Source organism: Leopardus geoffroyi, chromosome A1 (assembly GCF_018350155.1).
Source record: "Leopardus geoffroyi isolate Oge1 chromosome A1, O.geoffroyi_Oge1_pat1.0, whole genome shotgun sequence".
Lineage (NCBI taxonomy): Eukaryota > Metazoa > Chordata > Mammalia > Carnivora > Felidae > Leopardus > Leopardus geoffroyi.
In genome coordinates, this window is record NC_059326.1 from 50505684 (window position 1) to 50524413 (window position 18730).

The window sequence follows — 18730 nt, forward strand, 5'->3', positions numbered from 1 at the left end:
CATAACTAGAATTTATGGCTCAGACTCTCAGTGACAAATCAGATATGGGGATAGGGAAAAGATAGCAGTCTAGGATTATTGAGTAAATGGTGGAGATACTTACCCGTTCATACATACAGATTTGTAATAGATATCTATCGTGTGCGCTCATGTGACAGACCCTGTGTGAAGTGTTGGGATATGACACTGAACAGCCCAGGCAGAGTCTCTGTCTTTAGGGTCTCACATCCTAGAGAAGTTGGAAACAGCATGTAATGAAGTAAACAGATAATTCAATAATGGTTACAGCAGTGAGTGCCATTAAAGAAATAAACAGGATGAGAAAGGGGAGATTGTTTTAGTTTGGAGGGCAGGAACAAAGAAGAGCTATCTGGGGAGGGAATATTTAAGTTCAAAACTGAGTGATGAGAAAAACTCAGCCCTGCAAACACCCAGTGGAAGAGGGGTTGAGACAAAGCAAACAGTGAGCACCAAAGCCCTGGGGTAGGATGGATGCCTTGGTACAGAAATGGAATTTCTTTGAGGATGCTTAGAAATGGAATTTCTTTGAGGATGCTTAATGTGAGAAGAAGAGAAGATAAGATGTGATGAATCTAGGGACATATACAGGGACCTGGTCATACAGTCTTGTAGCCAAATGTAAGGAGTTTGGTTTTCGTTCCAATAACAATGAGAAAAACTTTGGAGGGTTTTAGGCCAGGTAGTGACATGATCCATCCAGTATAAGGGAACAGAGGGAGAGCAGTCAGTTTGGGGGAGGTACTCATCCTGGTTATGTTAAGTTTGATCAACCCATTGTACATTCAGAAAGATGTATTTAATAGACAATGGGAATTGTGGGCCAGGTTAGGGGAGAATGACGTGGGACATGACATCAGACATGGGAGTGATCAATACGTATGACATAGGACTGTGGGTGGAAAGAGAAGAGAGCCAATAATGAGTCCTGGAGGACAAGGAAGTGGAACCAGTTACGGTATCTTCATATAATAAAAATTACTCAGCCACAAAAAGACTTGTATATATTGATATACACAATAGTGTACATAGATCTCATAAATGATTATGATGAGTCCAAGAAGTCTGATAATAAAAGGTAACATATCATGTGATTTCAATAAAAGGAAATGTAAACTAATCTATCATTATAGAAAAAGTTCAGTGATTGTCTGAACATGAAGAAAAGAGGAAAATGAAGAAAGGGAAAGGAAAGGATTACCAAGGGACACGAAGAAACTTTGGTGGTAAAGGGCATGTTTATTATTTTGGTTATGGTTAAGATTTCCCAGGTGTGTATGTATGTTGAAGATTATCAAATTATATGCTTTACAGAAGTGCAGTTTATTGTGTCAATACATCAATAAACCTATCTTTTCTAAAGTCTCCGAATACAGAAGAAAAAGAAAGACCCAAAAAAGTTATATTTAGGTATACAACTAATATTTTTGTATAGGAACAGAGAAGGTGAAACAAAGTATATTCAAATATGTTTTAGGGGAAAAATAACTTTTTGATTTAAAAAACATGCAAAGCTTTTAATCAAAAAGTCTGTTAACTGAAGAATCCCTGGGTGGCTCAGGTGGTTAAGTGTCTGACACCTGATTTCAGCTCAGGTCATGCTGTCACGGTTCATGAGATTGAGTCCTACATGGAGCTCTGCATTGACAGCACAGAGCCTGCTTGGGACTCTGTCTCCCAATCTCTCTGCCCCTCTCCCAATTGTGCTTACTTGCATGTACATGCTTTCTCTCTCTCCCTCAAAAGAAATAAATAAACTGACTTTTAAAAAGTCTATTAACTGAAAAATTTATAAAAATCAAATGATGTGTTAAAGGAAATGTTGTAATACACAAAAACGGTGAATATAATAGGATATGTTTATAATTTATTTTGCAGCGGCTAGTTAACATGGATGTTTCTTCTAATTGTATATGTAGTTAACATAATGATTTATACAATTATATATATATATTTTAAATTCATATTCTTGTACTTATTTCTATCTACATAAGCAGGAAATAATAAATAAACATCAAAACTGTGTGGTAGCCAAGCATCTGAGAAAATGCTTGTGTGAACAAACAAAAACTGCCTCTCTAGTAGGTAACAGAACTGCCATGGAAAACTTGTTCTATTTGTTCTCCTCTGTCCCCCATAGACTACACCAGTGGCCAATCTTTTATAATACAGAGTCTTCTGGAAAGAATGATTATTACTTAATATTAGTATCCATCTCTTTAATCAGAGTAGAACTTTTTTTCATTGGAGTAAGGAATACCTATTGATAGTTGGGAATGGAAAGGAAGGAGTGGTTGAACAGGAGAACATTCCATAACCAGAAGGAACATGAATACATATGGGTCAATAGAAGGAAGAAATTTAAAAAAAAAAATCAAAAAGGTTAGTGGTCAGACAACAAAGGTAGATTTTGCATACTTGGCTGGACTTTCTAGAATTTGTGAAAATCAATTTCCGAATTGATGATATTCTTCCTGAGGATATCAGGACAGTTCAGAAGATGGAAACCTCAACTTTCTCCAAATCAACTTAGTCCCCTAGTCTGGTCAAATTTCCTTAGTCCGACAGAATCTTGTCACATCCAGTTCTGCCCCATTTGGGAAAGAAGCCATAAAGAAGAAATTTACAAAAAGAGAAACTAGAGGTATCTTTATCCTACTTTCATTCATTCATTCTTTCTGATGTTAATGGTTATAAAATGTATGCCTTCTTTGAAAGTTTATGGTTTTGTGTAAAAAGCAAGAACTTATTTCATGGCTTCTTATGACATTGTTATATATCTAATTATTACTAAAAGCACACACTTATTTGGCACATAATATCATGGGAAATTTAAAGGCTTTGCCTTTGAAACAATTACAAACTATGTTGTGGGGAAGCAGGATGTATGCATGAAACATCCAGGGAAAAATTCATAGACAAATAAAGCAATGCATAGCCTGGCTGCTGAAATCCCCTGACCAACTTTTCCAATTATAAAATCCATTTCGTTATACTCAATAGCATTTTTTTGTGAATCCATTTCTTTTGGATACAAGAAAATCCAATCTTTCAAAATCTTGAGCTAAGCTTACAATTTTTGCACTTAAAAAAATAATCTCATATTGCAACTATACCAACAATGATGATTTCTAACATTTCAAAATAAATGATCTCTTTCTGGTTCCAATCTGTTTTCTCAGTCTGGCGTTTGTTCTTCTGCAGAAACCAAACTTGGTCTAATTTTTGCAACTGAAATTTCCAGCCTTTTGGGACATATCTCAAAATTCCCTCTAGCCTCATCTATATCAACATTCTACCATTTATTGCCTAAATTCCACACCCTCCATTAACTCTTCTCTACTCACACCATATGTAAATGATCACTTCTCTAAACATCATTTACTTATATGATCAAACAATATTTATTAAATATGTCACACACGTGTTAAAGATAAGCCCAAATTTCTAAGGAGTCTCAGAATAGTTACCCTTTAGGGCTTGATGTAGGATAAAGCAGAAAGTGGATGCTGATAAGATTAGGGAGGTAGAAATATACAATATCATAAAGGATTTAGTATTCTTTGCTAAGGAATTTAGATTTTTATCCTGTGTGATACAGCTGTAAAATTTTATATTTTCTAAGGGATTATACTGTCTTATACTGAAATCACTGGGGTATATATATTTTACTTCTGAAATATACAGTCCTTAAGTAAAGACTTAATGTAAGTCCTTACAGAAATGGTGTTTCATTCATGCTGTACATTACTTTGAAGGGAGACCTAGGTCACACGTTTTGTCAAATGGAGCATTATATCACATGTTGAAATCCATAGAGACAACAAAGCTCTCCCTTGAGAATCTCACTAAAGTTTAAGAGAGCCAAAGGGTTCAATTGGTGAAGTAAACAATTTAAACTAATATATCCAAATGAATTCATATGATTTTTTGTGGATTTTGCTTAATGTCAAACCAAGCAAGTCCAGAAAATATGATTGTTAAAGTTCCTCTAGCGGTGTGAACTCGCCCACATGGCACATGTATAGGATTTTCAACAGTTAGCATACTAAAAAGAGCCTTTAATATGGTAGAGTGTATTCGCTCTAAAGTTGTTATGAGAAATGCTGCCTTTTTTTATTTTCCTAAATGTAGTCTTTTCACTGAAACATTTACAGAATGTCCAAGTATTATTTTTCACAATACTCTTTGCATATGGGGGAGGTATTTCTGAATAGTCATAAGATAGAATGTCAATTTCATAGCCACATTATTTAGAAAGAGAATGAGATGATTGATATTTCCTTTGTCTTTGAAAAGTAAGGAGTTAAGGAGAGGTTAATATAAGAAAGTGAAAATCACTGTCCCCATCTGTGCCTGGGTGATCTCCAGTTCTGATGGCAAGAACAGTGGAGAAGAGAATGGCACCCACCCTGCCTGTGCTCCTGTCTGCGTGAGGAAAGGCACATAGGTTGGGTCAACCATTCCCTAAGCACTTTGAATACCAGTCTATTTAAATGGCTCATCATTATAGAGGAATATTTTTTTTAATTTATTTATTTTGCCAGACAGAGATAATAGGGGAGGGACAGAGAGAGAGGGAGAGAGAGAATCCCAAGCGGGTTCTGCACTGTCAGTGCAAAGCCCAACATGGGGCTCAAACTGCAAGATCATGACCTAAGATCTTGAGTTGGTCGCTCAATCAACTGAGCCACCCAAGCTCCCCTCAAGGAATCTCTTAACTAAACATGTGTGCTTGGGATGGGATGAAAGATGAATTCTGATGGTGACCTGAGGATCTAGTCCTGCAATTAAATGTGTGCTAGTCTGTGATTTCCTTGAGATATAGGAGTTTGGCTTCAGACTACCTCCGCTGGGTGTATCTGCATCATTCAAGATGAACTATTCTTTAAAAGGATTTAAAAATAAAAGATGCCACCAGGATAATAATCCTGTACTTTTTTTATAACCGATTACTGTGTTCAGTACAAGGAAGTTCAAGTTTAAAATAAATGCTGCACCTGAAGCCAATTAGAAGAGAGACATTATTATTTTCTTTCTGTTTGAATCCAATTTTTAAAGACCACAAAGGGGTTATTTAGATGGCAATAAATGCATTGTAAAGTCTTTTTTCAATGACTACAAAAGCAATCTGTTGTGTTGGAAGTTAGACTAGCAAAACAATTCCGATGCTGACAAAGTAGCAGGGAAAATAAGGGTTGTTAGCGGCAGATTATCTAAATCAATATTATGCTATGGTCTAATTAATATGTACTTTGCTATTGCCAGGTAGGATTTATTAGCACAAAAGCATAATGATTCTATCATTCAAGCTTGTTAATAAAGTTAAATTAAAGACAGATGAACCTTGATAGTTATATACATTTTTCTGTGCATTTGCCAAGTTCTTGAGAAGTCAAGAGTATGATAACATTAAATATTTTAACAGTAAGAATGTGGTAAGATTCTAAAACAATGTGGCCCTTGAAACCTGACTGGCAAAAGTAGAATTTATTTTCTAGTATGAGTGTGAATTAGGGTGAGGGCATTCCTAGCATTGAACTGGGAGTAACCTGACCAAATCTTGGAAATGGGCCAATAATTCCCTGCCAGGAGGTTATGAAAGGACCCAAGCCTGGCCAGTGAGTATGGACAGGACCAGGCACAGACTGTGGAGAGCCATAACTAAACAGGGTCGGTGTGCAGGTCTCAGGCAAAGGTGGAAAACCCATGGAAAGTCAGGAGGAATTTATGAGATACCAACCAGATGAGCTTGGGCTGGTACAAGTCAGTTTATTAGTTTAGACATAAGACCTTTTTGGAGGGCCGATGAATCATATCCAATGGTAACTGTGACCCACTTGTTTAAAATGTAGTTGTAAATTTGGACCATTATTGCTCCTATTAGTTTTTTTTTATTGTTGTCTTTTTAACACACATCAAACAGTACTGTGTCACTTAAGATGGAAAGTGTCCTAGTCTGGGTGCTATTTTTAAAAACTTTGCTTACTTAGTTAGGGCACCAAGATAATGACTCAATGTCCAGCTCAAGCTCACCCAGTTAATATGATTGTCTTTAAGTAAACCTATAAAAAGTTCTTTTTGCCTTTAGATTTCACAAAGACATATATTAAAATAATTTAGTTAAAGGAACACAACCTGTATAATATAAACATTATTTGTTTATATTTACAGATCCTAACCCCGTAAGAACTCTGAGCTTCTTCCAGCTAAGTGAAAATAATATCCTGAGGTAACTACAATATAACTAGGTATCCCTGATTGGGAAGCTAGGAGAGTAGCTAGACCCTTGGCGGTCAATGAGAGCCTGAGACCTTTCATATTTCAGATTTCCTATTCTCACCTTCAGAGCTCTGTACTGATGAAATAGAGATGAGTGATTCCATTTCCAGGACAAGTGCCCTTTCTATTTCCAATGATACTTGCACAATTCATCACAATACTACAAACAGGGTGAGGCCCTTTTGCACGATTCTTTGAAAGTAGTGAGATTCATTTTTAAAATCTGCTGTTTGTAAATTTGGACTTATCAACAAGAGTATTCATTAAGAAAAATAAAAACCTACTCTGTGTTCTAGTCAGGCTCAAATATGGCTGACCCTTTCAGCCTGACTCAAGCCCTTTCCTCTAAAGTGATTATAGCTGCTTTACTAGAGATGCAGATCGTCTTTTTTTTTTTTTTTTATCTGGGCAAGGTTTTGATGTTTAGTCATTAAATGCCCACTCTATGCCCTTCCCAGCTCAGCTCCCTAAGAGTACCTGTTTGCTGTACTTGGAACTGTTAATGAGGTATTGATCAATATAATTAATTAGCAAGCATAGAAACTTAATTGCATTTTAACTAGTTAATCAATGGCAATGCTCACTTTCATTCTGGATGTGAATACATATGTATAAGGCATAGCTATAAGCTCATAATCAAATATTCTGTCCCTAAACATGCATTACAATGTGCTCAAGGTATAAATAATGACATTTACTTTATTTTTTAAATAACTTTTTTTTTTAATTTTTTTTCAACCTTTATTTATTTTTGGGACAGAGAGAGACAGAGCATGAACGGGGGAGGGGCAGAGAGAGAGGGAGACACAGAATCGGAAACAGGCTCCAGGCTCTGAGCCATCAGCCCAGAGCCCGACGTGGGGCTCGAACTCACGGACCGCGAGATCGTGACCTGGCTGAAGTCGGACGCTTAACCGACTGCGCCACCCAGGCGCCCCGACATTTACTTTATTAAAATTGCTGTTAACAGTACCTATTGGGTAATAAGATTATTTTTAAAAATTTTTTAAGTTTATTTATTTTGAGAGAGAGAGAGCTTGCAAGCAGGGTTGGGGCAGAGAGAGGAGGGGGAAAGAGAGAGAATCCCAAGCAAGTTCTGCACTGTCAGCACAGCCTGATGTGGGGCTCGAACTCATGAACTGTGAGATCATGACTTGAGCGGAAATCAAGAGTCAACCTACTAAACCACCCAGGTGCCCCAGTAATAAGATTCTTATTAAGCATTCTACTGTGAAATCTTGCTAGAGGCACAAGCATTGAATTACAAGTTGATGTCTGCAAATAGAATATGGATAAGTTAGGGGCTCTAGAAAATAGGGTATGGTATTTTCATGATCGCCGCCTTCTTATATCTTCTCCTTTGTCACATTCAACTTTTCCTTTTTTCAGTATTTTCTTCAGTATTTCTTCATTTGGCTGTAGGCAGAAATGTGAATTGAACTCTTCTTCAGTCCCTTCCCCCTCCATTCTTACCTTAAATGAGCTCATCTAGGTGACCCCAGTTTTCAGGCTGCCTTCAATCTGGGGATCTACCCAAGCATCATATCCTTGAGCTCAGGCCAACATCCTAGATGCTCACAGACTTTTAAAAGTTACTCATGCTCAATCTTATTCCCTCAGGGATCCCAATTCCTAGCAAACTGTGCTCCTGTGGCCTTGAGAATCTCTTTAACAGAAGCCTAAAGAGCATGCTCTTAGTAAAAGAAGTGAACCAAATGGTGAGAAGTGTAAATGTAGGCAGAAATTTACATATCTCATAAATGTACATTATGGCCTACATTTTCCAAATGAGTACCTCTCAGATGCCCTTTCTTCTCATACTTATAAAAGTTGCTGTTCCCATTTTTAAAAAATTCATAAAAATAAGTATGAAGTTTTAACAAATAATAAACCCCAATTTTTTATTACGGGCTATGGAGTCCATGTCTAATTCTATATTTTACAAGCCCCCTTGGGGCCCCATGTGCTGAATGAGAGAAATGAAGGAGCTAGTTATCAGTACTAGCTACAGCTAGTTATTAGCTAGTTACAGCTATTTATGTAGTTGATAAAAAACAATTCCACACAATGCTGTACCTGCTGAACTTCCAGGCTGTTGTGCAAAGCACATCAGCACAATTCCTGTTGAGGTGCCATATGCTCATGAGTTTTGATGTGATTTTTTTAGCCAGGCAAAGGAAAGCCAGTGATGTGGAGTGACGTCATGACCTCTGTGAGCTCTAAACCAAGGACCATCAGTCTGTCTTTGGCCATGCTTACCACAGGGTGCTTTCCAGCCAACAGCATTGTTATTAGTATGTTATTAGTAGTTATAGTTTTAACAGAAACTTCCAGTATCAGAGGTACTTGAAATTAATTGTTATGGTACACTTATATTTTATCCTAAGTATTGCATTAGCTGAAATTTATACAGCAATAAAATATACAGTGGAGTTTTCATGGAAAATTATTATAGTATTAAAACAATGATATTTCCTTACACTAAAAAATTAATTGACTACTTATATTTTAGAACTGACACTGTTTTTTGGTGGCAGGATATTTTAATCACAGTTCCAGAAATTTTATTACCTTTTATTGAGAAACTAGAACATAGCTTTTTTTTTTTTCCAGTCTGTGGACTATATCAGTTGCTTATGTCTTAAGAGCATAATTGCTAATTAAAGAAAACCAGTGAAAATATGGAAACATTAGGAATGTTGCAGAATCAGTCAACAGAATGCTTCAAGATACTGATGCACATGAAGCAATAATCTAAGAAATAAGGAGAATCAGGCTTGAGAGTTAAATTGCTAAGACCCATTCTCAGTAGTGTCATTAGCCATCTTTAGAATAGACCCAGGATCTGTATAACACATGAGTGAAAACATTGGGAACCCAAAATCAAGCTTATTAGGGTAAACAATCTTAAGGAAGCAAAACTGGATTGTAATTTCAATATGTTAAGGGAAAGACAAGTCAAAATCACTACAGAATTCAGAGAAAGACTATGATCAATATAGATGAGAAAATTGGAACCTAGCTAAACGTCTAGCCAGTCATAGCTCATACTGGTAGGAACCTTTCATGAAGTCAGTCATTGAGGCAACATTAGCTTAGAGCTGCTAAATGTTCAAATAACACAGCAAAATCTTCTTTTAAAACAAAAAATCTTGTTTTACTTACATTTTTATTTTCCACGTAGGTTGGAAATGCTCTATACTGACAAGGCAAGAATTCTTTAATTATTTACTCAACCACTTGCACTTCTATACAACAAATACTTACTTCCAAATTTTCCTGTATCCTTTTCTGGATTGCAGGGAAAGAAGCTATATCTCTATTTGCCAGAATCTCTTCCCTAATTTTTGGTTTAGTGTCTGCCAGTGAGACAGAATCTCATGAGATTTGGAAGGTGGTATAGAAGTCATAATTCTCCAGCAAATTACCAAGGACCTCACGGGTGCAAAGCAGAAGTCAAGTTCACAGAAACTCCAGTTGAACTGGTAAGGATCATCCACTTTGGTGCTGCAGGCATCCAGCATTAGTGGAAGTAACTTCACTAACATTTGCTCCCTCAGTTCTTCCCAACAGTTTTGCATTAACATACTTTCTTATTGGAATCCTGATACAAGTGTCCAAAGTTCTTTTTTGTCATGTAAATGTATTATTTTCATTATCAATAGAGAAAAATGATGTAGGTCTAGGTAAAAATTGCATATGAACAGGGTGCCATTTCCCCTGAAATACTCACTTTAGCAGTTACCATAAAAACTAAACTACATGTCAAAGAGCAGCTAATAAAAGTCTTCCTCCCTCTTTTTTCTTCTTTCTTTCTTTCTTTCTTTCTTTCTTTCTTTCTTTCTTTCTTTCTTTCTTTCTTTCTTTCTTTCTTTCTTCCTCTCTGTCTCAACCTCTTCTGTTTGTGACTTTTACAAACTCTAGTTGATTCACAATTTGTCCATGACACATAAGGGTTAGGGCATGTAAGGATATAATAAATTTAGATTAGTGTTTATTTTGCTTTGACCTGTGCACTCTCTATTCCAAAAGAAGTGAGAGCATTCCCTTGGGTATGTGATTTGTATAATTCTCTGCCACAAGCTGCAGAGAAGTTCCTATACTCTAGGAAATAGTTTCATATTCTCTTAGAGTCTAGAATTGTCTACCAAGTATAAACTTGTCTTTGTAATTTCAAGCTGTCTGCAGGCTTTTTTTTCCCCACCAGGTTCCAGTGTCTGTCTGCCCAGTTTGGAGGTTTTATTGTTGTGGTGGTGGTGGCAGTTGTTTGTTTGTTTGGGGGAGAAGTTTGAAACTTTAATCTTTTTCCCCCTAAGGGATGATGGCAGCATAATCAGGCACTGCTATTACTCCAGACTCATTTCCCATATTTAGAGAGACCATGGATAGGATTAATGATGGTCATTTAGGAAAAGAGGTTGAAATAGACAAGATCTGAAGAGGATGTGATAATCAGAGTGTGCAGATGGATGGAAATTCAACAGGAGAAAACGCCCCATTAGCAGCTCAGCAATTAAAGTCATTTCTTTTAAGAGCAGATGTGCAGTGTTCTTTACGGAATATGCTACATGTTTGAAAGGACATGTAGAGAAGAGCAGTTGAGGATAGCTATCATTTTATAAGTCTATGGGACAATGAAATCATTAATTGTAAAAATAGATTTTGGAGTTTTCATTTTGTTCAAAGAAGGACTTAACCTCCAGTCTCCAGTATTTCTTGGCTCTCTCACTAAGATTAAAATAAGCTGTGCCATCAAAGCCCTTTTCTCACCTGAGCATAAAAAGAACGTTAGGAGCATGACCTTGCTGAAGTGGTTGACCAAATTATAATGAAGGGGCTCACAGGTCAGGAAAAGTCTTGCTCATAATCAAAAAGTCTCTTCAAGTTTTTAGTTCCAAACTCTTTGAAAATGCTAGCTCAAATATTAAGTTCACAGCACCTCCAAAATGTGTTGTCCTGGGGTGAACCAAGAAATTTCACTGCTGTCTGTCATGGTATCTTTCAAACTAGTCACTTGCCATGTATGTTGCCACCATTCATTATGAATCTTCATTATTGTTTCTCTTCTGATGACTCAACATAGCACCATTACTCATGGGCTCCATATCCAGTTTGCCTCTATTCCAATTTAATGCTACTGTTGGTCTGGATTTTAAACAGCCTTGTCTGTAATTTCCAAACTCAAGCAGTCTGAGGAAGAAAACTGTTACTGATGTGCAAATGGTGTATTGCATTTCACTTTGCATTATTCATTTTCATTATTCACATCATGGTACATTCTGGGCAGAGAGCAGAGGATTTTGAAAAAATACATTCCCAGTGCCATGGGTATCATTTAAGACATAAAGTAATTTTTCCGCAATTTGATTTCATTAGGGCTCATCCAATTTCTGTCAGGTTTGGAGCTTGTTGACCTATGTAGATTTGCATAGCTAATAGTAAATCTAAGGTAAAAGAGCTCTTGCAGGCAATTCTCAAGAGATAAGGAACTAATCTAGAGACCATCATGTGTTGAGGGCAAAATCTCAACTGTGGAATCAGTGCCTTTCATTGGCGAAAAATGATTACTATCTGGAGTCCTCGATTGCTTCATCTCAGATTGAGACTCACTAGGTGAAGGTCTGAGGTATGAGAATATTCCATAGGGTATACCTTTGTCTTCTAGTGGGCATGGGCCAATTCTTTGCTCAACAGATTTCCAAAGCTAAAATGGTCAAGCTTTTTGTTTTGCAGTTCTCAGAACTGATCTTCAACTTTTCATTTTCATGAAGCGTCTTAGTTAGGGACACACTTCCACTACAGAAATGCTACCATGTCTTTCCCAAATCAGCCCCACTGACTCTAATTAAGGTTCAGAAGAATCAATGCTGCACTTTTTTTTCTGTTGCAGAATTTCTATCTTGATGATTATTTCAGGATTGCCGTGGTTTTGAATGATCTAACTTTCCGTAGTTCCCTTTGATTTTTCAGCTTCAGTGCAGAAAAGATCAATTTTCCCTCTTTGAGGGCTCATGTTTCCCTTGAGGTCACCTTAAAACACCTTTGGCTTTTACTTTAATCATGGCATATTTGCCTCTGTTAGTGCATTGCTTTTTCTCTTTTTTGGTGAATATTTATCATCTCTCAAATTATTGCAGGAATTCTGCCTAGTTTGTCATTTTACCTGTTTGCCAGAAGGAAAACAGCTGTATTCTCAGTGGAACATACTACATAGTAGTGGTCTCAGTTTAAGATAATAAGATAATAAGAGAATATACGCATTTCACTGAAAACAGTCAGCTTATACATGAGATGTATACGTCTTTGGGAGGTGATTTCATCCATTTAGCAAAAACATTTCTGGTATGTATTTTGGACCTGGCATTGTGTTAGATGCTGAGAAGCAAAGAAGAATAAAGCACTAGTTCTGTCAAAAGTTGTAGTGAAGGGGTGCACCTGGGTGGCTCAGTCGGTTAAGCGTCTGACTTTGGCTCAGGTCATGATCTCGCAGTTTGTGAGTTTGAGCCCTGCCTCCAGCTCTGTGCTGACAGCTCGGAGCCTGCAGCCTGCTTCGAATTCTGTGTCTCCCTTTCTCTTTACCCCTCCTCTGCTCATACTCTGTCTATTTCTGTCTCTCAAAAATAAATAAATGTTTAAAATTTTTTTTTAAAAAGCTGTAGTGAAGAGAGAAAGGTACTAGAATGGAAGAGCACACAGCATAGTGGGTCTGCGGTAATAGTGTTATGTATCGAGTACCCTAAGACTAGACCGAAGGCTGCTGTTGCCTGACGTGCCCTTAATGGGATGGGTGGTGATGGTTAGACACTTTAACACTACAATTAAATAAGGCTGAAAATATGAATGACCAAAGTCACATGAATACAATTTTACTTAATCTAAGGGATAGGTGACGTAGATATAATTAGCTATTTGACCTATACCTATTTTCTTTTAGTAATGATGAGGCATGAGGACAACTGCTTTTAAAATGATATTCTATTTATAAAGTTCATTTGCTTAAACAAATTGTTATCCTCATCTCTAAAGACTAATTGAGAAAGAATATTGTATGTGCCATTGAAGACAAAAATAAGCAAGGCTCTAAGAGGTACGGAAGGCCCAAAAAATGAAGGCTTGGAAGAGGCACATAACTATTTGTCACGTAAGGGTATGACATCACTTCTGTTTTTTAAACAACAGCAATGACAAAACAGTGTCTATATTAGATCCTTATTTGACACTAGGTTTATATGGGACAGTAGAGAAAGAAGGAAAGGAGAGAAACTGAAAAACCTCAGGAGAAATTTACAGTTTTGCCTAGGTCCAACCCTGCCTTAGGGATGCCAAAGACTTGGCCATCATCCATTGTTGAGTGAAGGTGGCTCCTTTGTGTAATGGGATCCCGTTTAAATGAAACTGTGGAAACAGTATAAATGTATATACACTTTATGCAATTTCATTCTTAAATGTGATATAAAATACACATATCATAAAAATACATGAAGAGATGCCTAGGGGGCAATTCTCTAAAATATAACTGATTATTTTGTGTATTGGGATTTGAAAGCTTTTATTACATTGTTTTCTTTATTATGCTGTTTCACTTTCCTTTAATTTAAAAAAAAATAATTCAAAAATGCAACAGTATATACCAGGCATTGTGTTATACCCTAAATATACAAAATAAAGCAAGAGCAGATTTAATTTTTCCCTCATTAACATGTATCATTTTCAATAACTGAGAATATGAGCAATAATGATTGTTTAACCTCAGAGAGATTCATTGTAATCTAGGGGCATTTAACAGAGAAATATTTAAGAGGCATAGGTCTGGCAGATGTGTTAGTATACTCCATATTGCATGAAGCCTGAACCCCTGAGAAATTAGAGTGGTCTTTCAGCATCATGATAAGCTTCTTCCCCCAAAATATTTAACCTATTTCTTTAGTTTGGAGATTTGTTCTGTGGCTAAACTATATTTCTGTCTGCCTGCAGATAAATTTTTGTTTATTTCTAGTTTTGCACTTTAGTTGGAAATTGGAGGTGGTTGGGCTGGAGAAAGTTTGTAGAGATGATAAGTTTTATGAAGCAACCGTAAGGTTAACTTAAGTGATATAAAAACCAGGGGGAGCTGGATTTGTATTGTTACAATGGGACAGAAAACAGAAAGATTGAATTAAAAGATGAAACACAAGAAACATGTTTGGGAAGGAATTGTGTATTAGAATTATTTCCCCAGGGAAGACATGTAGCCTCAGCGCTAAGATTATATGCAAAATAGATGCTTTCTTTATGAAACAAATCCTTTGAGAAATACTTTAAAACAGAACGTTTGTAGTTACATTCTCTGGCAAAGTGTGTGTGTGTGTGTGTGTGTGTGTGTGTGTGTGTGTGTGTGTGTGTGTATTGTGTGTATAATGTTTTAAAGGAATCAAAATTTATATCCTAAAATCATGTTAAGATTCAAGGTTTTTTTTTAAGTTCTGGAATTATCAGCTTTGTTTATCTCAAATGTTTTGGGGTTATAGATTTGTTTCATTAAATGATAACAATGTGTGAATTAGGAGGAAAAAACCAAACACAGGATGGTAAGCAGTGATAAGAAAGTGTGAGCTCAGAGTCTAGGAAAGCAGTATTGTAGGAAGTGTGTCAGCCTGAATATTTTTTCTACAAAACATTTCCTGTAGTGAACACCCTATAATTATCTGAAGCCACTTATTCAGGATCAAGAGGACCAAGGTTTTGGTTAGAGAATGTCTTGGTCCTCCCTCTTAATATTTAATTAAATTTTTATTTTAAAATAATTTATATTATTTGATTCACGAATAAAATAAACACAGGTAGATTTTACAGATGATAGTAATGCTCTAAAAACTTATTAGTATGCACATACAAATGTAAGAGTAGTTTGTCTGTAGAGGGCTAGTGGAGAGATTAAACATAATTATGAATAGCTTCTTGGAGGAGAAATAATTTAAGTAAATTTCTCAAGTTCTAGGACTACACAGGAATGTATCTCCCCACACTGAGTGAGAATCATATGTATAGAGTTTACACTGAGCAGTTAGGACTCCTAGGATACAATCAGAATGCAAATTTATTTTTCCCCTCTTGACTGCTAAAACCTACTCTGGGAGACTGTTTTATTTCCCTCTCATATAACATTTTGGAGTGGTTTCATGACTTTTGGGGCTTCTTGAAAAATCAGAATCCTCTGGTCATGTGTGTTGTCAAAAAAGTCTCCATTTAGTAATTAAAATATGCAGTTCAGAGTGATAATTGAATATCTCAGCTTTATTCCAAGTTCAAGGTTCTCTCTGTCCTAACTATAGGGCTTGCTTCCAGTTGTATTCCTGCAGGGGAGAAAAAGGGCCTTGGTAAGCTTCTTTTCCAATTCTTTGCATCCCTACCTGTTGCTTCTGACTTTATTTGCCCAGCTTTTGGCCTCCCTGGGCTCCTTCTTGTTTGCAGTCTGGCAAAACAGATTACACTTGACTGAAACTCATGTATCCGGCGTTGAATGTCTTTGGCCATGGCTGATACTCGCCTTCTTGGTGAGCCTCTTCAGATTTCCCTCTTCATGTCTCTGACTACAATACTCTTGATATCAGGGTGCCATGCCTTGGCTGACAGCAGAAGATGCCTACTCTTAATATTATGCCTCTTTTTGCCAAGGTCTCCTTGCCCTGTACAGGAAGCCCTCCTGGAGAGTATTATTGAAAACAATCCTCACCTGATATCCCTCCTGCGATTTATACAGCTGGTGAACACACACCTTAGCCTGACCTTGTGGAAATGCACTTATTGCCAAATGGTGTCCTCTGCTCCAGTGCCACATAAGTCTTCAGCCAACACCGCACCCATGAGCCAGACATCCCTCCATTGCATCCTCAAAATCCAGGCACCACATATCCTCTTCTCCGAGTGATTTCTTCAAAGGTCCCCTCACAATGTGTGAGATGAGATAAAAGTCTCCATCTTCCTCCCTATGTGGACGCAAAACCCTTAGGACTCCCTCTAAAGTAAACTTCTCCTTAATTTCTCTCTTCTTCTTCTCTTCTGCTTTAGTGCTTAAATAGACTTAATGTGGCTATAAGGGGCCATGTCTCGGGAAATTAGAGTTTTTGATTGTTTTTGAATGTCCTTTTAAGGTAATTTAGCATAGGAGATTGTTGCTACCTGTTGTCTTATAGCTTTAGTTAAAACTGAAGCAGGAAGTTCTGTATTTTAGTATCCCATTATAAATATATTTACATATATTGTTATATAATGTGTGCACATGTGTATGCTTGAGTGTATGCATATATGTGTGTGTATATGCCCTCTCTCTCTCTCACATACACATACACATACACACACAGACACAATTTGCTTTTTTTCTTTTCAACATTTATTTATTTTTGAGAGACAGAGCACAAGTGGGGGTGGGGCAGAGAGAGAGAGAGAGACACAGAATCTGAAGTGGCTGTCAGCACTGAGCCTGACGCCGGAGCTCCAACTCACAAACTGTGAGATCATGACCTGAGCCAAAGTCAGATGCTTAACCGACTGAGCCACCCAGGCATCTCCCCTCCCCCCACAGACACAATATGTGTCTTATTATACAGGCATTATGGAGGTTTTCCCAATGTAAACCCTATTAGGTTCTGGCGATACAAAATTAGTAAGGCCATCTTTTTGCTGTAGGGGATCTCATTTTGGTCAGGGTGGTAGACATAAAAACAGATAAATACATTGTAAAATGAGACTTGCTACTTTCAAGCTCTGTCAGCTACTTGAAGGACAAAGAGGATTAACTATAATGGAGTGGAGGATAGGACCAGTGATTGGTCAGGGTAGGGATCTTCAAGTTAATGGACAGTAATTAGAACTCCAGCCTATAAATAGCAGAACATTCCTGGAGCTATTGTAGAAAATGTATGTGTGAGATCACTTTTGTGTCATTATATTGATCCATCACTTAGGATTTCCTGCTTCTTGTCTATCCTCCTTCTACCTACTTTTAAGAGTGCAGTGCACTCTGAAAATGTCTCACTTGCCATATCCCATCAGAGAGGAGCCCGACTTTTAGAAACCAGCCTAATCAGACAGCTGTATCTGTTAATCAAGAATAATATTGTTCTCTAGGATACAGACTGTTTTTAGTAAAACTGGATTGTAGAGACAGTTTAGTTCAAGTTTCCACATAAAAACGTTTTGTTTTTCATCAAAATTCAGTAAAAAGGGAATCTGAGTTGTGTGTCTTATGACTGTGCAGATGAAAATATGCAGACTCCAAGAAATTTAGTCTTGAAAAATCAGTGCAATTGTAAGGAAAATGCTTATATGTTGGGAATCTACTCAAAAACTGAGCAAAATTCAGGGTCAAATAATTCTCTTGAGTAAATACAACAGTAATTTCTTAAAAAGGAAAGACGTGTTGTTCAGTTTCTACATGTCAAAGAAAGTGAGTCAAATTGTTTTCTCCAATACTTAAAAACATTGTTTTCCATGGGTTTAAAATAGAAATATTTTCCATGGACTGCACTACTTGAAAATATATTATATTTATTAATTAGAAAGGCCACTAACTCCTTAAATAGTTTTTACATGTGTATCTGTTAAATGGTATTAACGCTTTAATGTCTGGTATTAATCTTTCCTTAAAGAATGTTATCCTGTGGTGCACCTTTTATTTGGAAGGCAATTGTCAGTGTTTCATATGGTAATGACATAACAAATTTGCAAGCTATGTTTTCTTATGTACTTCAGGTTTATAAGTGAATTTAGTGTGGTTATTGTCCTAACTTGAACTAGTTTGGTTGTCTGGGGACTTCCTGGAGAATTTACAGGACTTGTACAGATATTTTAGGGTTGACTTCAAAATGAAACCATATTTGTTTATATATCCTAAAGTACCTTTGAACAAGAGTTCCAAGAGAATAGTGTCAGTAAACCTGAAATAGGTGGTTGTTTTTTTTAATGTTTATTTATTTCTGAGACAGAGAGAGACAGAGCATGAGTGGGGGAAGGGCAAGGAGAGAGGGAGACACAGAATCTGAAGCAGGCTCCAGGCTCTGAGCTGTCAGCACAGAGCCCGACATGGGGCTGGAACTCACGGATCGTGAGATCATGACCTGAGCTGAAGTCAGACGCTCAACCGACTGAGTCACCCAGGTGCCCCTGAAATATGTGAAGTTTTAAGACCAAATCTGACACCTGAGAAAGATGGAGCTTACAGACCCCAAACAAATTGGCTTTGTCTATTAACCCCTAATAATCTCCTTAGACCTTCTTCAGAATGTTATGCATCCATGTTTGAATATTAGTATTCATGACAATCTGAAAACTGGAGTTTATTGGGTTTTAATCCATAACTCAGACTATGTGATAGCATATGAAATACTAAAGAAATACAGCAGGGAACGGATATCTATGGCCTTCTGTCACCAGTTTATGCTGACATTTCAGA

The 18730-nt window shown here is 37.0% G+C and overlaps 2 long non-coding RNA genes across 2 annotated transcripts in view; both read left to right on the forward strand.

The window, feature by feature from the left end:
* Positions 1-18730, forward strand: part of LOC123598795 — a 314546-nt gene that overhangs the window by 206590 nt on the left and 89226 nt on the right. The gene's annotated exons all lie outside the window — the stretch shown is intronic.
* The window catches only part of LOC123598783, a 29280-nt gene continuing 26090 nt past the window's right edge, over positions 15541-18730 (forward strand). The window contains exon 1 of the long non-coding RNA XR_006712782.1: positions 15541-15551. This is a non-coding gene — a long non-coding RNA (uncharacterized LOC123598783). The remainder of the gene's footprint in view (positions 15552-18730) is intronic.